This window comes from Vulpes lagopus, chromosome 19 (genome assembly GCF_018345385.1).
Source record: "Vulpes lagopus strain Blue_001 chromosome 19, ASM1834538v1, whole genome shotgun sequence".
Classification (NCBI taxonomy): Eukaryota; Metazoa; Chordata; class Mammalia; order Carnivora; family Canidae; genus Vulpes; species Vulpes lagopus.
The window spans coordinates 38,968,535-38,991,344 of record NC_054842.1 but is presented as its reverse complement, the minus strand read 5'-3'; the positions used below and the strand labels follow the sequence as shown (position 1 = coordinate 38,991,344).

The 22,810-nt window shown below is 41.0% G+C and overlaps 1 protein-coding gene across 1 annotated transcript in view; it reads right to left on the bottom strand.

The window, feature by feature from the left end:
* PLS1 (plastin 1) overlaps nucleotides 1-22,576 on the bottom strand; it is a 104,185-nt gene extending 81,609 nt beyond the window's left edge. Inside the window, exon 1 of the mRNA XM_041734577.1 lies at nucleotides 22,442-22,576. The gene's annotated coding sequence lies outside the window, so the exon portion shown is untranslated. The remainder of the gene's footprint in view (nucleotides 1-22,441) is intronic.
* Nucleotides 22,577-22,810: the final 234 nt, after the last annotated feature.

Below are 22,810 nucleotides of genomic sequence, written 5' to 3'. Positions count from 1 at the left end.
TATAAAGGGAATGACCAGTCCTACCTACCCATTATAGTTAACCAAATTTAACACACTTCTTGAAACATAATAACTATTCAGGTGCTGTGATTATTAACAGCACCATTAATTTCATTTTTAGATGAAATCTGAGCAAAATATTTATAAGCAGAGGTAGTTTGAATTCTTCAGCATTTTTCATTACTGTAACAGTACTGGAAAGATCTAAGTATTCAATGGAAGTAAGCTTCCACTCCGGACTGCATGGAATGCAGTATGTTTACAAGAGGCTGTATTATGAGGGGGATATAAATAAATAAAAGGAACCATAAGATCTGTATCTCTTTGAGGCTGTATATAGTCAATGAGGTATAATTTTATTTCAAACCTCTAAAAAGGTTGGTGCCAACAACAAAAAAATACCTTTCCCAACCACAAGCAGTTAGGAAATTTATCTCTTTTTTTACCTTAAAATATAAAACACCAACTATCAAAAAAAAAACAAAACAAAACAAAACAAAAAAACAAAAACAAAAAAACACCAACTATATGGGTTGAGACTGGTCCTTGCTATCACTGAATATTTTAATGGCCACCTCTGTTCTGATGTGAAGGCCCCTGAAAGTAAATCTCAACAACCAGTTCAAGGTCACAAAGTAAGATAAACAGTCTCAACATCCAGGTGAATATGAAGAACATATATAATCATGTCAATAAACAATATACACAATTCAGTAACATGAAACAGAATAGACACAAACAGGAAGCATAGAGCCCAGCCTCATTGAGTCCATGCTGATGACAAATGATAGTCAAATGGCCTGTAGCTGGGCTGTAGAAAAATTCATCAGAGACTAAAAACTTAATAAAATACAAATATATGAATAGTAAATTATAAACAATGATATTGTAAGGAATATCTATATAACACAATACCTATTCCATTATTTTCTTCTTATATATTTTAGTGTTCATTTCTTTGCCTCTCCTTTATTCTTTTTTTTTTTTTTTTTTTTGGCCTCTCCTTTATTCTTTAGAGGAAAGGTACGCAACGTTAATAGATGAGAAAAGAGAGATTTAAAGAAAGTCTTGATGCTTGCACCTGCTAAGCCTTCTCAGACTATAGTCCCCTAGAAAGGGCAGGATTATCGGTTGGGGGGAAATCCATTCTCCTATCTTATGTTTCCATGAGGGTCTGTTGTAAAAGCAGCACTTCTGGCCTTTTCTCTACATTCCTTTTTCATTCTCCCTAAGGAAGGGGGCACTGATTTATCTTACTGGTGAGATGTGTCTTGGGTCCATTGAAACTCCTCTACTGCAATGATTCTCAAACTTTAACTGCAACAGAATCACAGGACGTTTGAGCCCCACATCTCAGAATCTCAGCTTCAGTTAATTTGGGTTAGAGACCACAGATCTACACTTCTAATAAGTTCTGAGGTAATGCTGGGTGCTGCTTGTGTGGGGACCATACTTGGAGAACCCACTGCTATACTGAATGGAACCAAAGTGCTCAATGTCATTATCTTCACATGGCCTGCACTTTTTCTCTTTAGCAGGAGCTTGTCCTCAGGACACAAACTCTCCCTTCCTCCATCTGGTAAGCAACCCAAAGGCAACTATCTAGCAAGTCTGCCTGGAATGAGATGAAAAAAAGTTAAAATCTGGGGGAAAAAGGTATGAGGAAGACCACTTGGCCCCAGGCTGTAGTCATGGTCCAGTTGCATCAGGAATAAATTTGGTATTTTGAACTGTGAGAGGCTTCTATTTCTCAATCAGTTTAGAGAATAAAGAGAATAGTATAAATCATCAGCTCCCAAAACCCAAGAGCATCCAACATTATGATAATGGGAATAACTAGGAATTCCAAAGGCTGTGCCCTCATTCTGGAAGCAAAGTGACAGTCTTGTCTAAGTCATAAAGTTGAAGCCAGAGGACATCAAGTGTGCATACTGAATAATGTTCCTGCCCTTGAAGTATATGTAGGTATCACCAAAGAGGTGCAAATGGAGAGAAGATATAAGGCCTCAGGAAATTCAGCCTAGATTGCTTCTCTGGGTACACCACCACCAACTGCTCAGACCAGGCTGTCTAGCTCAACAACTCCCTACCCACCCGCAGCTAAGCAAAGTCCCCTGGGACACTCCTTGGCCACCCCTTCTACCTTGGGTCTCGCAGCTCTGCTTCTATGCTATGTCCCGCAGATACTTTTGAGTCTCAGCTCTCAAATGACACCCTGGCTTCGAACCCTAATGTGTAACTAGTTTTGCCTCCTCTCTGCTCAGCCTCACTCAGCTCCTAGAGTCCTTAACAGGGATTAGCATCCCCAGGACTTCTTTCTGTAGGAGGGAAACCTGGAGAGCAAAACGTTTTCCTTAAGAAGAACAGAAAATTAACATGCAATCTCTCAGCAAACAGAAAAAGAGAGAAAACCGTGAAACTCATGCCAGGTCTTGCAGGTCATCACCTCCCTGCTCCTGGGGTACCCATCTCAGGCCTTTTGTAACTACTTCTTTACCACCCTAAGAGGCTCTCCTGGCTACCAAGAGACAAAATGGCACCCAGGGGCTCCATCCTGCCTGGACACATGTCCCTTGTGGCTCATTAAGGGTCTTTTAAATTTGGGGGTGAACCTAGAAGTAGGGGATTAACATAAAATTCAGATTTCTATTTTCTCTTTTAAAATCAGGAGGCCTGGGGTGCCTGGGTGGCTCAGTTAAGTGTCTGCCTTCAGCTCAGGTCATGATCTCAGGGTCCTGGGATGGAGCCTCATGTCGGGCTCCCAGCTCAATGGGGAGCCTGATTCTCCCTCTTGCCCCTGCTCATGCTCTCTCTTGCTAACTCTCTCTCTAATAAGTAAAATCTTTAAAAAAAATAAATAAATAAAACAAAACAAATCGGAGATCTAGCAACACTGAGCCCACATTTCTACATCGTAGCACTGGGCTAGGCCAGTGACAGCTGTGCCCTTTCAGCAGATGTAAACAGTTTGCCACAATCCTATGATTCCCAGCTGCTCTCATTTCCCATACAGCATACTTAAATAAACGGTAGTTAAGCAAGAGCTCTACTACCTGCCATAAACTTCCTGAGCTACCCCTGAATTCAAACTATTAGGGCTATCCTGTTGACAGAAAAACAGGTGTACTTTTTTTCCTCCTCAGTGGTGCTTGCTTCCATTCTCAGTCCCGAAGCCATAATTGTAGGAATCATAAACAAATGTACAAGTGCTTACCCCCAAAGTGGCCCAAACTCATGGAAGGTGATGAGAAACCCAATAAAGGGACTGGAAATAAAAAGGCAATTCCCTTTTCAACGTCTCTAGTTCCCTAAAAGATCAGCACTCGAGGAAGAAAAAGTAGCCATATCCTGTGTTGGTACAGGACAGAAATTCCATAATTAGAAGTAACCAAATATAGAAATTTATGGCACACTTAATTTTAGATTATATATAAAGCAAATACAATTTTATTGTTTTTGGAAAGACCATCGACTGGCAGCCCCTTTAATTTAGAAATAAATTACAATTTATTTTATGCTCAGAAAAAAAAAAAAAAAGAAAGAAAGAAGCTAGACCACTGAGAACGGAGAATTACTACCTAGGAAATTATCATGGTGCAATATAAGTGTTCAAAGATCTTTCCTTGTCTTGAATCATCTTTTATTTGCATGTATATCCTGGTTGAAAGTCCTGCTAAGCCACCATCAACTGATAGAGGTATCACAGCCAGACACTTGCTCCAGAGTGGCACAAGTTTGGGTATCTCTTGATTCCTGGTCTTTGCCCAAAAGATTAGTGAGTTGGTGTCAAGGTGAATATTTGATTTTTAAAATCCTTCCCTTTCTCACTTCACTCCTTCCAAGGCCAACACTTAACTGGGAAAATAAAATGTATTGCAACTTCTCTACTTAAGACATTCTAGGACAAGAATGGATTCCATAGTCCTTTTCCTCCTGGTTCAACATAAAACAGATCCAAAAGTGAATCAGAAATGTTCAACAGTCTAGGGATCTTTCACAGGTTGTGCTCACTTTGGGATCTAACCTTTCCACTGATTCAGATGAACAATGCAAGGAGGGCTAAGGCTAAATCTATAGTAGAATGGTTGGCCCAGTGTGGTGACTAATAAGATCACTTGGGAATATAATTACAGAATCTTTCCACATAATGTGTCACATACATAAGCTTTATATACAAATATATATATACAAATATAAAGTATCTATATTATGATCTTTGAACTGGACACGAGGAAACAATTGTAAATCTGGCCTTGCCCAGATTCTCAGTGATGATTCAATTAGTTTAGAAAAGAACATCTCTTTTATCTAGAATTAGAATCTGAGCTGGTGATCTTTGCTCACAGACAGAAACAAGTTAAAATTAAATCAGTAAAAACTATTAGAACATTTGCTTCCTAAATGTTTCCTTTTGCAATTATATACTTGCTTCTTAGGAAAAATAATTTTTAAAAGATTTTATTTATTTATTCGTGAGAGACACAGAGAGAGGAAGAGACAGAAGCAGGCTCCTTGCAGGGAGCCCAGTGTGGGACTCAATCCCTGGACCAGGATCACGCTCTGAGCCAAAGGCAGATGCTCAACCACCGAGCCACCCAGGCGTCCAGAAAAATATTTTTTTAATTTTAGTTACCACTTCTATTTTCTTACACTATAATAATTTTAAACAAAAGGGCAGCCCCAGTGGTTCAGTGGTGTAGCGCCGCCTTCAGCCAGAGGCGTGATCTTGGAGACCCGGGATTCAGTCCCACATCAGGCTCCCTGCATGGAGCCTGCTTCTCCCTCTGCCTGTGTCTCTGCCTCTCTCTCTCTCTCTCTTTCTCTCTCATGAATAAATAAATAAATAAATAAAATCTTAAAAAAAAAACAGTTTAACTATTTTAGGGGCACCAGGGTGGCTCAGTCCATTGAGCATCCAATTCTTGGTTTCAGCTCATGATCTCAGAGTCATGGGACCGAGGCCCACATTGGGCTCCCTGCTCACTGTGGAGTCTGCTTGAGATTCTCTCCCTCTTCCTCTGCCCCTCCCTGTCATGTGCACACTCTTTCTCTCTCTCTCCAAAATAAATAAATCTTAAAAAAAAACCTCAATAAATATAAGCTTTAATCATCATCACCTGAAGTATTATAACACAAAAAAACCCTAATTTTTTTCTTATAAGTTTTTCTTTATTCCCTTAGAAGATGCTGTCCTGAACATGAGAGACTCCTAACTCTGGGAAATGAACAAGGGGTAGTGGAAGGGGACGTGAGCGAAGGAATGGGGTGACTGGGTGACAGGCACTGAGGGGGGCACTTGACAGGATAAGCACTGTTATACTATATGTTGGCAAATCGAACTCTAATAAAAAAATATACAAAAAAAAAAAGATGCTGTCTTGATATCCACAAATGTATATCAAGTTGCTGAATCAGCCATACCTAAATTGTTAAAAATTTAGTTTATGGCAAAACTCATTTGGAATTCAGTATCAAGTAATTATCTCTAAATATTTCAGTATATTTTCCTCTTTCCTGGAGTTTTGGGGGTGGGGGGTTTGGGTTTAGGTTAGGGGTTTGTTGTTACTGTTGTTTGGCAAACCAACCACTTATCTTGCCCTAAAGAAGTGAGGCAAAGACATTTGCTGTTCAGTGAATTGCCATGTGCTTCCCTCTCACTTCCAGCAGGATCACATGATCAGTTCTTTTTTTTTTTTTAATTTTTTTTTTTTTTTATTTATGATAGTCACAGAGAGAGAGAGAGAGAGAGGCAGAGACACAGGCAGAGGGAGAAGCAGGCTCCATGCACCGGGAGCCCGATGTGGGATTCGATCCCGGGTCTCCAGGATCGCGCCCTGGGCCAAAGACAGGCGCCAAACCGCTGCGCCACCCAGGGATCCCGACATGATCAGTTCTAATCAATGGTTGTGAGTAGAAGAAATTTGTGTCAAACTAAGCCAAAGCAATTCGAAGCTAGTGTGTGAGCCTCTAGCTCCTCTTCCCCCTCGCCCATGGAAGTCCTGTGTTAAAACAGCAAAATCACAAAAATCACAGCAACTGGGATCTGAGTCATTCATTGCATATACAACAGCTGCTCTGGAGGACAGCCAATGCACACTGACATTTATGTGAATAAGAAATCAATGGAGATTTCAGGGTTATCTGTTGCTGCTTTATAGCCTATCCTATCTTAACTCATACAGAAAGTAATGACCAGAAAGAAACCTTGTATCAGTCTGTGATCGATCAACTTGGGCCACTTATAAGGATTAGCTGAATCAAGTAGGAAAATTTTCCAAAGCTTCCTCAGACCTTTTGTGCAACTTTATTATTTCATTTCAAGTGCATTTATAGATTATTACTACACCTACTTTTTTAAAAAATATTTTATTTTTTTATTCATGAGAGACACAGAGAGAGAGGCAGAGACATGGGCAGAGGAAGAAACAGACTCCCTGTGGGGAGCCCAATGCGGGACTTGATCCCAGGACCCTGGGATCACACCCTGAGCCAGAGGCAGATGCTCAATCGCCGAGCTACCCAGGTGCCCCAACACTTACTCTTTTCCAAAGTCTTTAAGACCAAATCCTCTATGCTACTCATTTATTAACAAACTCAAGATCTTGCTGAGACATACAATGAGCAATGTATATTAAGCAATGTCACCACTGATGAACGTTAGTTGAATATATTGCTCTCCTACATGGCAGTTTTCCTATTTTATGCTCTCAGACTTCATTTCAGGAGACACATGTGGCAGTGGAGTTAGCAGGCCACAGACAGATAAGATGGCATAGTGACATGGGCAAAGCTGGCTCTCCTTTGTTAGCAATCCACAAGCGTGCTTTTAATTGGACTGATTTCAGTGGGGCCTTGAACAGAGAGAGATGCTATCTCCCCCAGCTGGCAGTAAAAATATCCAGGATGATAAGAACTCAAGCCTATGTCCTTCAAAACATTCCTGATTTAAAACCTTTGGAAACTCTGGAATCTGGCCTGGACAACAGAAAGGTATAAACTTCAAATCTGGATTCAAATCTCAGCTCAACTACTGACAGTTGTGTGAGTCAGGCCACAAGACACAGCATCCTCGACCCTCAGTTCCCTGCCCCCTTCACAAGGCATCTGTCAGGATTACTGGAATTGATGGTGGTCAAATACTCACTATATGTTGTTCACTTGCTACCTCAGGACCATGGAATTATTTTTTTTTTTAAGATTTATTTATTTATGAGAGAGAGAGAGAGGCAGAGGCAGAGACACAGGAGGAGAGAGAAGCAGGCTCCATGCCGGGAGCCCGACGTGAGACTGGATCCCGGGACTCCAGGATCGGCCCTGGGCCAAAGGCAGGCACCAAACCGCTGAACCACCCAGGGATCCCCAGGACCATGGAATTCTTAAAGTCAATCTGAATTTCTATTAACTTCATGTTTTATGACAAGCAAAACATCATTCTTGTATACATTTAAAGCAATGAAAAATATGCCTTTGGCTTTACCCTTAGGTTAGATGACAGTCACAGTAATAAATTCTACTACTTTACCTGATCATCTTCCAGCGTGATCAAGTCCTTGCTAGAAAAAAATATCTTAAGTGTCTGTTCATTCTCCAGAGGGAACTGAATTTTTTTAATTCCTAAGAATTTCCTATCAGCCATATTTTTGCTGATTTCCAGTTCTCATCATGTAGTTTATACTCCAAGTAAACTGCTTCATGTAATACTTTTTTATACCAAAACCAATGTCAATGCAGCCTAATCACGAAAAGAAAAATCAAATTCCAACAGAAAGGCACCCTACAGGGGATCTCTGGGTGGCACAGCGGTTTAGTGCCTGCCTTCAGCCTGGGGCGTGATCCTAGAGTCCCAGGATCAAGTCCCACATCGGGCTCCATGCTTAGAGCCTGCTTCTCCCTCTACCTGTGTCTCTGCCTCTCTCCCACTGTGTGTGTGTGTGTGTCTCATGAATAAATAAATAAGATCTTTAAAAAAAAAAAAAAAGGGCACCCTACAATGTACCTACTACTCAAAACTCTGAAAGTCATCAAAAACCAAGGCAGAGAAACTACCACAGCCAAGAGAAGCCTGAGAAATGTCAGCTAAACGTAATATGTGCGTTATGTTGATGAGATCCTGGAATGAAACAGGACTTTCTGTAAAAACTAAGGAAATACAAATGAACTATAGACTTTAGTTAATAATAGTGTAACAACATTGATTCATTAATTATAACAAATGTACCACAGTAAAGTAAGATGTTAATAGGGTAAACTATTAATGTGGGTGCACATGAGAACTCTCTGTACTATGTAATTTCTCTGTAAATCTATACAAGATAAAGTTTATTAATTAAAAAAAATGTTACCATAAAAAAAAATGTTACCATAATAACGTACCACTTTCACACCAAGATGGCCATAACCAAAAAGACATAGTAATTGCTGATGCAGATGTGGAGAAACTAGAAACTTCATACATTGCTGGTGGGATGTAAAATGATGCAGTCATAAAAAAATAAAATAACATAAAATTAAAAATGGTGCAGTTACATTGGAAAACAGCCTGGCCATTCCCCAAAATGTTAAACAAGTTACCATATGACCTAGCAATTCCATTTCTAGGTATATACCCAAGAGAATCGAAAACACACAACCTCCAAAAAACTTGTTCACAGCAGCAATATTCAGAATAGCCAAAAAGTAGTTAACAACTCAAATGCCCATCCACTGAGCAACAAATAAGATAGGATCCACACAATGGACTATTATTCAGTGATAAAGAGTGAAATTTTAATACTACAACATGGATGAACCTCAAAAACATTATGCTAAGTGAAATAAGCTAGACATAAAAGGCCACATAATGGATGATTCCATTTATATGAAATTTCAAGAATATGTACATCTATAGGGACACAAAGTAGATTTGGCATTGCCTAAGTAGGGGGTGGGTAGGAAATGAGTGTTAATGGATACAGGATTATATATATATATATATATATATATATATATATATATATATTCTAAAACGGACTTACAGTTAAATAAGTAATTTGAATGGATGTGAATTATACCTCAATAAAACTGTTATTTTATTTTTTCAAAGATTTACGTATTTGAGAGAGAAAAAAAAACACACAGAGGGAGAGGGAGAAGCAGACTCCCCACTGAACAGGGAGCTCAATGTGGGGCTTAATCCCAGGACCCTGAGACTGTGACCTGAGCCAAAGGCAGACATTTAACCAACAGAGCCATCCAGGCACCCCAAAGCTGTTATTTCAAAAAAATAGTCATCATGTGCACAAAAAACACTGATAGAACACTGTTTAATCCTATTCAAGGCAAAGATTTTTTTTTTTTTTTAATTTTTTTTTAAATTTCTTATTTATTTATGATAGTCACAGAGAGAGAGAGGCAGAGGCAGAGACACAGGCGGAGGGAGAAGCAGGCTCCATGCACCGGGAGCCCGATGTGGGATTCGATCCCGGGTCTCCAGGATCGCGCCCTGGGCCAAAGGCAGGCGCCAAACCACTGCGCCACCCAGGGATCCCTCAAGGCAAAGATTTTGACAATGTCTGTTTAATATGAAACCGTTCATTTCCCCGAGAAGTCCTACAGCTTGATTTTGTAATACCCTTAGTATAATGCCTAAGGGCATAACATAACTGAAAGAACCTGTGCACACAAAAGCCATGAGTGAGCCTTCTTAGATTAAATGAGCAACATATATAACATAAGGCCTCCCTAAAGAGTGCCTGAAATGTGAAATAGGATGCAAAATAATATTTCCACTGATATTTAATAATAAAATAACTTGCAAAAATGAGCATCATGGTATACTGCTTTAGTACACTTCCTCAGAATGTCGTCATTTTCTCTGAATTATTAGAAAATTATAATGTTTTCAGTTCTCCCGTTACTTATTGTCCTAGTCCTATGAGAAATTTAATACTAACCTTGCAGAAAACTTCAATTAAGGCTTGGTCTCCCACAGCACAATACATATCACATGGGTAGAATATAACTCAGTAAAAATTAGCAGGGTGAATTTTCTTTATCTGACACATTTCAGATGTATATTAACAGGCAATAATTTTCAAAATGAAACTATTTTATTCAAGTTGAAAAAGGTGAATTTTTGCTCATATTAATCCAGCCTAATTTCATGAATCAAGAACTGAATCACAGTTGACCCTTGAACAACAAGGCTTGAATTCTGTGGTCCACTTATATGTAGATTTTTTTTCCAATACAGTACAATATTGTAAATGTGTTTTTTCTTCCTTATAATTTTCTTAATATTTTTTCTCTAGCTTATTATACTGTAAGAATACAGTTTTATACATATAACTCTCCAGTAAGGCTTTTATTTTATCAGTAAGGTTTCCGGTCAACAGTAGGCTATCAATAGCAAAGTTTTTGAGGGATCCCTGGGTGGCACAGCGGTTTAGCGCCTGCCTTTGGCCCAGGGCGTGATCCTGGAGACCCGGGATTGAATCCCACGTCGGGCTCCCTGTATGGAGCCTGCTTCTCCCTTTGCCTGTGTCTCTGCCTCTCTCTCTCTCTCTCTCCCTCTCTCTCTCTCTGTGACTATCATGAATAAATAAATAAAATCTTTAAAAAAAAGTTTTTGAGGATTCAGAAGTTATACATGGATTTTTCACTGCAGAGGCAAATAGGGAGAGGTAAGCATCCCTAACCTCTATGATGTTCAAGGGTCAATTGTACTGCTAATGTTGACAGACTGTGAAACCTAAGGCAGAATAAAATTACTTTCAGGTCTTGTTTCATTTAACTGCATGAAAAACAAGTATCCAAACCTCTAGCAGATCAGTGTATTAATACACATTTCTCCAAACATCTCTATAAGCTACTCTTCTAATCTGATTCCTCTTAAAACAATAGAAAATACTTTGAGGGGAATATAACCTCAATATATATGTGTTAGTTTATTTCAGAGGTGAAATCAGTTGTACATACATTATCGACATGTAAAATATTATTAAATATTATTTAATTCATTTCTGGAATTAGTTTAGAATGCATGTGAATCCACAAAGATCCTTGTACTTTGAACTCAGCAATGTAACTATGTCTACAGCTACATTGGATAAGGCTGGGTTATCTCTCAAGATTCACTGTCAGGGGATTAGCAGTCTAAAAAAAAATAAGGCACCAGGGGGCACGTGGCTGGCTCAGTAGAGTACGCGATTCTTGATCTTGGGATCATGAGTTTGAGCCCAACATTGGGTACAGAGCTTGCTTGCATACATAAAATAAGGCACCATGGGTCTTTAGTCTCTACAAGCAAGTAGAAGCTAGAAAGTATCAGGTATGTGACAGAGTGGAGGTGGGCATAGATTCATCCATTCATTAATTTTTTTTACTATACTCATTCAACAATTGAACAACTTATCAAGTTCCTACTATGCATCAGGCAATGGGGATACAAAGTTAGAAAAGATACAATCTTGCCTTGAAGAACTCTCACAGGGGGAGGGGGAGGAGCAGCAGTAGCTCATACTCTCCATGGCCATTTACATCTGTGGCCCCAAGAACTTCAAATAAGTCTTAGTGTTATTAAATTTAAAAAAAAAAGTTACATTCGTTTTTTAAAGTTTTTATTTATTCATTCAAGTAATCTCTATGCCCAATATGGGGCTCAAACTCAAGACCCTGACATCAAGCATCCCATGCTCCTCCAACTAATCCAGCCAAGCGCCCCTATTAGAAGACTTTAATCTAAAATGTATATGGTACCTTTCAATTTAACTATATGATCTTATTTAATCCACAGCAAAAAAGAACAACCACAACAAAACATAAACCACTGCCAAGGTTCAGATAGGCTGCGTGACTTTCCCACCCACTGAATCTCGTAGCTGCGGATCATGGGCAAAGGGAAGTCAGTAGCTTTGTCTCACTCACTCACTATGCTGCCTCTTTTATGGGTCAGCTAGCAAGTGCTAACACCAGGGTGGCAACTTCTACTTACAAATCCACTGTTTTTTGCTTTTCCCACCACACTGTAGTTGTCAACACAGGATACTTTTTAGGGGATACACACAGAAGATGCTCAAAATCCCCAATGAGACACAAATGTTTGTGGGCATCCCCCAGAAAGATGAACAGAAGTGACCTCCTGGCCTTAGTGCCCTTTAATCTCCAGACATAAGCTCTTCTAAACTGGCACTAAACCTGGAGACATTGCCCCATTTATAGCTAAAGCAATTATGAAGAGATGCCACACTGTCATTCACCCTCACCTTTGTACTCTTTCAGTACTTGGGAGTCAGCTTGAAAGTATCTGCTTAAGACTCCATACTTATATTCTTAACCATAACTTTTGAATTCGTCTTCCCAGAACAATCCAGAACAAGTACTACGATCACTAGACCTAGAATTTTTTGTCTCATTTTTATCATTTGTCTCTCAAAAATTGAAACTACTTGTCCTTTAACATTTTACATATTTTTAAAAGACACTGAAGCCTTTAATGATAGATTAATTTCTGCAAATCCAAAAGATGACTGAAATGCATATATTAAAATCAGAGCCAGGGAAAAGCATTTTAGATGTTTATCCAAGAGAGTATGAACTTTAGATAAAGGCACTGTAAGAAATAGGGTTCCTCCTTTTCTCATGTGTTTGGGGGTTTGGAGGGAACTGACGATCAGACTAGGCCAAGATAAGCCTATGATAACTCAACACTGCCTACAGTATAAAGCCTGCAATCTCCTAGTCAAAATGCTCCACAACCTTCCCTACTGCCTTTCCAGTCTTATCTCCCTGCACTTCTCTAAAATGAACCAGAGTTCTCATCCCTGGCTGAACCTGCGTTTCCCTGCCACACCTCCATTCTGAGGTTCAGTTGCCCCATTGTCTGGAACACCTCTTCCTCTCCCTGCTGACCACTCTGCCTGGTGAGCATCTGCCATCCTCCAATGCCTACCTACTTCAAATGCCCCTCCTCCATTACTCGCTTTATGTAGACAAATGCTCCCTCATTTCAGATGGCTTACAAAGATGCATAAGACATCAGAGGATAGCATTAATCATCATTCTCTCAACTCTTGTCCTGCCTGCCCTGTTACAATGGGAAGTGAGCCTTCCTCCAACTCAGTCCCATTACTCTTGGTTTCTATCATTCCCATAGCACGTGGCACCAACGGCCCTGTACTGGAGCCATGCATCTTAAGCCTCCTATAAAAGTACTCGTTTTCTGAGGTCAGGGAAGGAACATTTCTGCCATTGTGTACGCCTTACCACTTAGCTCAGAGCTTACAAACTATTCCAAAAATACTTGAATAAAGTTTAACATGATATCCAGAGTAACAAAAATAAAATCCAATTATATACCCCATAAATATACTAATCATTCATACTTGGTTTGGGGTCAGCTCCTAAAATCATCTAGCTGATGTTGGCTGTTCGGCTTTCTGTGGGTGGAATGGCTATGCTATACTGACTAAACAGCAGTTATTTAAAAATATGTACTATAAGAAGAGGACTGATTTCTTGGGAGAACTAGGGGGGTGGGGTATAGAGTGGATAAGGAACTTCCAGGAAACAGGAAGGGGCCCAAGGCAACAACCACCTGGTAAATGAGACTAATTAAAAAACAAAACAATGGAGTGCCTGGCTGGCTCAGTCAGTAGAATATGGGACTCCTGATCTTGGGGTCATGAGTTTAAGTGCCATGTTGGGTATAGAGATTACTTTAAAAAATAAACTTAAAATAAATAAATAAATAAATAAATAAACTAACTTAAACAACAACAGCAACAAAAAACCTGAGACATCAATTTTGTGAAGGTAGTATAGTTTCAAAAGAAAACAATTTTTTTCCAAGCTCATCTGTCACATACACCCTTTATTCTAGGCCACTGTTTCTCAAAGTGTGGTTCCCAGATCAGCAGTTGCCTTGGCCTCACCTGGGAACTTGCTGAATTGAAGTTCTTCAGCCCCATCCCAGACCTAAAGAATGAGAAACTCTGCAGCTGGGACCTAGCGATCCATTTTTCAACAAGCTCTCCAGGTGATTCTTACACGTGCACAAGTTTTAGAATACACTTAAATACCTGCAGCTTCCTGAACAGGCCAGCTCTTTCTTGTCTCCATGCTTTTGCTTCTGTCCCTTCTCCAAAGAATGCTTTTTCCTCCATCTATTCTCTGTACACTGAACTCGTGTTTTCAAGGCTCAGCTCAAAAGTCTTGACACCTTCCTCAACCCCCTGAGCAGAATTAACTGCTCTCGACTTGGGCTCCCCCAAAGCTTCATTCAGCCCTTCCTCCTGGTGCTTACTCTTGTCCCAAGCTGCCATATGTCTGCCTCCTCCCTCTGACTACGAAAGCATGAATACAGGGACATGTCTCCCTCACAGCCGTGCCCCCAACTCACTTCCCTTTATTCAACTGCAGCCCTCTGATTGTACAGAGGAAAGAAAATTATTCTTCTGCAACAACCCTCTGATTGACAATGAGAATAATGCTGAGAGGCATCCAACTCCTCTGGCCCTAATGGAGATTAATAAATATCTTATCCATCGAGATCTGAAGTTGAGGGGACAGTTGTTGAAGGCACCTCTGACAATGGAGAAATTCCTTAAAGAGCTCCAGAGTCAAAGCTTAGCTACAAACATACTTAGGATTTTATAAAAACCAAATATAAAATTGAAATTATTCCCTCTGATCAGTAAAAGAATATGAATTGATTGGATGAGCACCAGATTTGGAGCTAGTCCGAAGCTCCAAGAGGACTGGGACCGTGTATCTGTCTTGGCTATCACTATGGTCCCAATGCTGAGCCCTGAAATTTTGTCATATGCTGAAATTAGAATATATATGTGACTTCCATCCCTGTCCCTTCCAACTAGGTAACCTTAAACAGATAAGTCATTCTCAAAGTCTTGGCTATTTATCAGTGAAAGGCGACAAGGTCAGAAAATTATAACTATCAATAGATACCTTAACTCCTTACCTTATAGCTTACTAATTGCTTTCACATTCATTGTCTTGTTTGATCATTAAACATACAGCTAATGAGGAGGAGACTTTGACTTCCCATCCATGCTCTGGATCATAGGCCAACTGATTTCAGATATCTAAACTTTAAATTACCTAGCTCATTTTGATTGACCATTACTCAATCAGAGATTCTCAGACTACCTTTTTCCATTGATGGTGATCTTTAACTTGGGCTGTTTGAGGATAAGGATAGGGATAAGGCAAATTGCTATTAATGTAATTTTTCCAAAATTAATTCACTTGCATGACAACTTTGCCAAAAAAAATATCATTGAATTTATGTGAGCTGTGTTTCACGGCTGGCACCTTACTGACCCAATAACACTTAAACTCTGCAAGAACTGGCCCACTCTTAAAAACACCATCTGGACCAAAAAAGTGTCCCAATGAACCTAAAGCTGAGGAGAGAGGAAGGAAAAGGGAGAGAATATGCTGAGAAAGCCTTCAGATGAAAGAATTCAGGAGTCTGAGAAATTTGGGTTTGTTCCCAAAGGTTATAAATACTAACTTGGTATCGAGCTACAGGTTCAATTATGTACTAACTTGGTACTGTATTCCCACCAAATTATTGATGAATAGCATTAAAACCTAAGCAGAGACTCATTTATCAAACCTCAAAATTCTAGTTTGCATTGATTTTTATCTATAAACAGTACTCTTTGAGTATATATCATCAAGGACAAAAAAAAAAAAAAAAAGAAAAGAAACCAATATAGCTACAAAGGATGGCATTGAAGATGACAAAGTGAAATGAAACAAAAAGTCTTCTTGTGTCTTTGATCATTCACTGTAAGTGAGTCAGTGCTGAACCTGCTTTTCTTTTATTTCAACAATTTAATCTAGATTCTGAGCATCAGCTATGGGAACAATGTGTGAATACAGCCAGTACTTTCTAAGGCATTCAAATTGCTTGATCAACATCAGTTTTAGCTCACAGATTGTCATGCATCACTTTGGATTTTACAATTGTGATCCATGGGGTAGGTTTACTCTTTTATTCATAGAGTGCAGAGGGCCCCACATGGGAATTCACTGTACGGAAGAAGGTTTAGACAAGTACACCTTGGTCCAAGGCTGAATTACCAGGACTGCTCCTTTTACACATATTTACCAATGTTTCAAACTCAAATTCTATTTTGACGGCACTGCTAAAATCTCATTTCTTGGTTCTCCAACAAATTGAAGGGGATTTCATCATTTCTTAAGTTTCAAAAAATGTGTTATTTCCTTGATCTTTAAACAATTTGAGTTTCTCAATAATAAATGTCAACCATTCCCCCAAAAACCTTTTGCTTTTTATCATGACAAAAGTCCCCCCACAAACCTTCCATATTACAAAGACATCCATCCACCTTATTATAGGAAAAGATAGTTTCACATGTTTCCTCTGTGGTTGGCTTGGGTTTTATGAAGAAGGCATGTCTGTGTGCAGTGAGTTATCATCCAAATATTCTTGTACCTTTATAGTTCTGAATTGCTTAAAAGCAAATAACAAAAATTTAGTTTCTTATCAAGTCTAAAGTCACCTCACAACTGGACTTTGTGGGCAAATTAGCTCTAACTCTTCTAAAAAAATAAAATACTTTCTGATATGAGGCGCCTGGATAGCTCAATTGGTTGTCTACTCTTGATTTCAGCTCAGGTCATGATCCCAGGGTTCTGAGATAGAGCCCCACATTTGGTTCCATGTTGGCACAGAGTCTGCTTGTCCCTCTCCCTCCCCCCATTTGTGCACGCTCAAATAAACAAAATATTTTTAAAATAAAAACTTTCTGATAAAACAAGTGTTTTAAACAAGAAACTCCCCTAATCATCACTCTAGCACACACCCTGTACCCACAGTGTTATTAAAAAGCAATTTGCCTTTACAGAAGCCATGCTACACACTTCTCACCAAAAACAGCCAAGAAGTACTTTGAGGCACAGGAGTAGGGAAAAGAAGACAACCAAAGCTGACACAGCCTGATGTCTCATGATCTTTTATATCAGCAAAATTTCTAGCAATCAAACTTGCATAGCCATTTTATAACCTATAAACCTACATGCAGTACAAAGGCCTCTTTCACTTTTTCCCTGATTTTCATCATCATCCAGAAGAAAATGTGGATTTGGATCTTTGTTCAGGGACAAAGCAGGGTGGTAATGATGAGTTCTTGGATGTTGAGAGGAGTTGAAATGAGTAGCGGCCAGAAGCTAGCAACCTTTCCTTTTATACCCAGTGCCCATGCCCTGGGAAAGCACAGAACCAGAAGGTGAAGAGAACCATGGAAACAGGACTCAGCCTGGGGAGGGGAAGAACACTCTCAGCTGGATTCCATTTTGAAACTCCCAAAAGGGAGAACTTAAGTTCATCAAGGAAGTGGATGGGAGGCAATTTCTCAAGGACAACTCACTGGTCAAATCTGGGGGCTGCCAGTCCTGACTCTAAATTATTTGTTTCTAACCTGGGTATTTCCCTGAGGTCTCCACCTCCAACTGCAACAAGTCCCCACGGACTTCAGAACTCACTGATCTTGAGGATCCCAGAAGAATGTGTTCAGGTCTGGATTGTTCCTGAAGGTTCTGACCATGGTTCAAAGACCTGAGATCAAGATAAGGATCAGGATCCACAGATATTCCAGGAGCTTCTAGTAGTAGATCCTGCCACCCCAGGAGGAAAAAATTCTTACAAACATGGTCACCCGAGAGTCCTTAAGCTCATATACCAGTGAGTTTCATGCACCCCCAACCCAGAGGCATCTCCTGGATCACTGCACCAACTCACCTCCATCACCCCTGCTCTGCCCCATGAAAGCTAATAGGAGCTGAACAGAAATAGCTTTATGGTGCACCCAGAGAAAGAGTTGCTGATTGCCTCCACGGATGTTTTGAGGGTAAAAAAGGAGAGAAAGACTAAGTGGAGTAATTTTTAAAAACAAAAGCCGAAAAGATTCACCACTGTTGTTTTGTTTCTCGATTAAAGTCTGGCTCATAGAATGTTGAGAGTTTCACCAGCTAAAATCTGTGGCCATTCTAAGCACCTGTTAGGGTTACCACAGAAAAAGCTTTGTATTTTGTTAAGATATTTAAGTTATTTGAGCTCTCCATGCCTGAAGACAGGCAGGCCTGGGATCAAAGCTCAGCTCAAAGCTTGTCAATGGTATTACCTCAGAAATGTGACTTTATCTAAGTCTCAGTTTTCTCATCTGTAAAATGGGAATAATAATTGCACCAATCTCATAGGATGGTTTATAAAGACGCAATGATAATTCTGCTTTTAATGTGTTTAGTACAGTGTCTGGTCCATGGAAAACATTCTATAATACTAGTTACTAACATTATCATTATTATTTTGAGAAAGATTTAGAATACAGTCATTTTATACTAATTTTGTGATATATAACTCTAGAATGTAATATCTGGATATTTTTTAAGTGTATGAGACATTAACTTCAACATACTATCTGATTTGCATTTGGCTGTCCAACCAATTTTGTCTAAAGTCATAATACAAAAAAAAAATAGGTAATCCCTCTATATCTAGCCAATCCTTCCCCTGCCCCTGGTAAACCATCTCTCAAGCTCTGTCTCTCCTTTTGGTTTTTTTTTTTTTTTGGTTTTTTTTGCTTTTTTTAAAAGATTTTATTTATTTATTCATGAGAATACACAGAGAGGAGGGAGAGAGAGGCAGAGACACAGGCAGAGGGAGAAGCAGGCTCCATTCAGAAAGCCCGACGTGGGACTCGATCCCGGGTCTCCAGGATCACACCCTGGGCTGCAGGCGGCACTAAACCGCTGAGCCACCAGGGCTGCCCCTGTCTCTCCTTTTGAACCACTCTCTCTCCTTGGGCCTTTTACAGGAATAAGCATCACTACCAGTTGAAGCTGATGGTCAACTACCTTGTGAATGTCAGCGTAAAAGATGTGCTGTCAACAGCTTCCTCACTGCTGTGTGCATCCCAATGAAAAGGCTGTGTTTTTTTTTAAGGTTTTATTTATTTATTCATGACAGACACAGAGAGAGAGAGAGAGAGAGAGAGAGAGAGAGGCAGAGACACAGGCAGAGGGAGAAGCAGGCTCCCAGTAGGGAGCTCGACGTGGGACTCCATCCCGATCTGGGTCTCCAGGATCACGCCCTGGGCTGAAGGCAGCACTAAACCACTGAGCCACCCCAGCTGCCCAAGGCTGTGTTTTGATTTGCAAAACAGCTATTTGCAACATCTGTTCCAAGTAAACAGATATTTCAAACCACCTCCTAAACTGATTTTGGGTTCCGAAGAACTGCCTTCTTATTTTTCCAAGTAGAGAATCTGATCACAATTCTCTCTCAATCTTACCCCCACAACCATTGCTCTCCACCTCCTGGTAGTGTAAAATATATCTCCCAAAGACACTCTCAGCACAAGAATTGTGGGTTCCCTTTTTTATGTCTTCTGCCCCAGAAGCTGGGCCACCATGTTCTCTCCAGACTCCTCCACAACTCCATCATCTGCAGATTCCCAGGACTGCAGTCTCACCCCTCCTCACTCTGTGCACTCAACTTGGAAATGGCCAGTCATCCCTTGTGTCTCATCTCTTCCAATAACACAGACCTCCTCCCCTTGGCCACCAAATTCCCTCCTTTTGATTGGTTTCTGAGGGTTTTTGATCCACAGAACATTTCGAACTGGAGTGCTCTGTTGCCAACTCAAATTAATCTTGAGGCCAATAACCTCAAAAAGTTAGAATTAATGAAACAAGCAAGTAAGTGAGGAGACCTGAATAGAGGCTCTGGCTTCAGCACTAACTAGCTTAGTTAAGCATAACTCAGTTCCTCTTTTTATAATGAGGGAATGGTCAGGATAAAGTACTACCTGATAGCTCTAAGATCCTAAATGCCCACCTTTCCCATGTCAAGAAATATGTATTCATACAATAACTATTGAGCGTCTAATACTGCAAAGCTACATGCCTAGCATCGTGAAGGGTTAAAGATCATCCCCCTAAAAAAAAAAAAATCATCCCCCTAAAAGCTTATCATCTAATATGGGAAATAACCATATCAATAATTTTAAGAAACAGAAAAAGATAATGTCACAATTGGAGGCATTTATATGATAAAAATATTACAAGCCCATTACCAACACACTAAGCCCGAAACTCCTATGCATCTTGTTTTTTACCAAAAGCTTTTTCTTTTTCCTTGACATCATTTCTTAAATCTGTGCTTTCCACTCTGCACTTGAGTCACATGCTTAAATACAGGCCTGGACAACCTTTCCCTATTATGATTTTACCCTTTCCCCAGCACTTCCCAAACTGACCTACGAGCTCTCGTCAAAATATGAGAATCACTCCATTAACCTGGTTTGACTTGGCCACTGTCCTGCTATAGCTCTAAGGTGGCCTCCTCCGTATTACATAATATCCACATCAAATCCCTTTATAGAGGCTCAGTTAAGCTCCCAACTCTTGGTTTCGGCACAGGTCATCATCTCAGGGTCAAAGAATCGAGCCCTACATTCGGCCCTGTGCTCAGTCTACTTGAGATGGTCTCCCTCTCCCTCCTTTCCTGCCCCTCACCCTGCTCTCACTCTCTCAAAATAAATACTTAAATTCTTAAAAAGAAAACAAATCCCTTTACAAAACGGTCTGTAATTCACCTCCCTCCCACGAACAGTGGCTGAGAACATGCTTAGTGCTGGATGGGATGTCTAAGTCATAGGCTTTAAGCTCTAAGAGCCTACAAACTGGTCAGGAAGTTGGGACACCTCCTAAAATACTATTGTATTATAGAGGGGTACTAAAGATGAGGGGGATATTAGTAGCACAGAAAATCGTAATAAATGCTGAGGGATTTAGAAGAAGGAGAGCTACTTTCTGGCTACAGTAATCAAGGAAGGCTTCAAGAAGAGATCACACCTGAGTTACACCCTGCAGTGCGGGCAGGACTTCAGGGAAGGAGGCAAAAAGGCATTCTGAGCCAAAGACCCAATGTGACTAAGGCAAGAAAAGAGGGAGGTTTCAAAATCAGCAAATTGTGAGGTGGGGCTTGAGTGTGAGGGCACTTTTTGAAAGATGTTTACAAGGCACTATCGAGCTGAGTAACAGGAATGACTAATTTTCTGCTTAAACCAGGCAGTATAAGAGGGTAGAAGAGAAAAATAAAGTTTAATAATCTACTCCCCGCCCCCCCAAAAAATAATAATCTCCTGAAACTGTGAAGAGAGTATTATCAAGGGATGGTAAAAAGAGCTCTAAAATCAGAAAACCTGGGCCCTAGGCCCAGCTTTGCCAAGGAGGGGCTCCAGCAGCCACAGCAAGTCATTTAACCTCATTGGTCTCAGTTTTCTCATTTGTAAACTGAAGCAGCTGAACTGGTTGACCTCGAAGGTCTCTAATAGTCCAAAACTAAACCAACTGTATATTATTTCTGCCATTAAAACATTCATCATGGGAAGGGGAGAGGGTGGAGGGAAACGCAGGTATCCATATTCCCTTTCCATATAGGTTTCTCTTCCTGAACTAAGACTTTTTCCTAAACTCATTAATTCTATATACATGCCTCCCACATGATAAATTTAACACTTTACCTAAATAATGTTCAGTGTGTCCCCCCCTGGCCTAAAATCTTAGGACTCACAAGTTACCCAAGAAATTTGTGCAGCACAGCCTTAGCCTCCTACAAGTGTACTCAATACCAAAGCCCCAGGGTAAAATATCTGTGTATGAGCTTTAAGATGTGACCAGGTAAATAAAGGACAGAAAAGTGAGAACTCTTGTTAACTAAAAGATCGCTTTAACAGCACCAAACGAAGCCTGAAATAAACAGTAATGTTTAAGTACGGGGCGGGGGTGGGGTGGGTGGAAATCTTACATTTTATAAAGTTTCTACTTTAAAATGCAGCTGAAAGAAATAAAATACAGCTGGAATGCTTAAGGTGTTTGGCACTGAAATTCGCTGAAAGTTGACATTTTTTTATGCCGCATCCAGAGCCCCCCTGCTCCAGGAAGGCACCAAAACCAGAAACCACGGGTTTGATTTCACCCCAGCACTATTGATCCTATGCACCAAAAAACCAAAAGCAAATAAAAAAAAAAAAATCACTCACAAAATTCAAGTGAAACAGGCTGGATCAGAAAGCCTCGCCAGCAGCCACCCAAAGTTTAAAAGCGACAGAGGCATATACAGAAAAGTTACCAAAATGCCTAACTTCAAGCAGGGAATCGCAATTCAGGTGTCAGGTGTAAGCAGCATAAATGCACAACGTACGCCCTGCCCGCGCTCGCCGCTGCGGGGACCCGGCAGGTGCACCTGGGAGGGCTGAGGGCGCCGCGCTGCACAGCCTCTCCCGCGAGGGGAACCGGGGGGACCCCCCCCCCAGCCTCGAGCCGCCGCGCGCCAGCGAAGACGTGACCCTCGGTTCTCTGCCCCCCGTTCCAGCCCGCCTCTCTCGAGCCCCACCGCCGCGCCCCGTACCTGCCACAGCCGCCGAGCCCCCAGCTCCCGCTCGGGATCCAAGCACCCCAGCTCCGGGCTGCGGACACCTCTCGGCGGCCGCCCAGCTGCTGCGCTCGCGCCACTGCGCATGCCCGGCCGGCACCCCGGCCAGCCGACTCGGAATCCACTCGCCGGGGTTTAGCTGCGGCTCCGAGGGGAGCGGACCGGAGCCCGGGAGCCCGCCCGCGGCCGGGGAAGGCGGGCGGGTTGCGGTTGCGGGGAGAGGTGGGCGCGCGCTGCGGCAACCTCCTCCCGGGCGCCCGGTTACGCAGGGCGTCCCCTCCTCCACGCACCGGCCGGGATGAGCTCGGAGGATGGTCCTCAAACCCGAGCACGGAGCAGAACCAC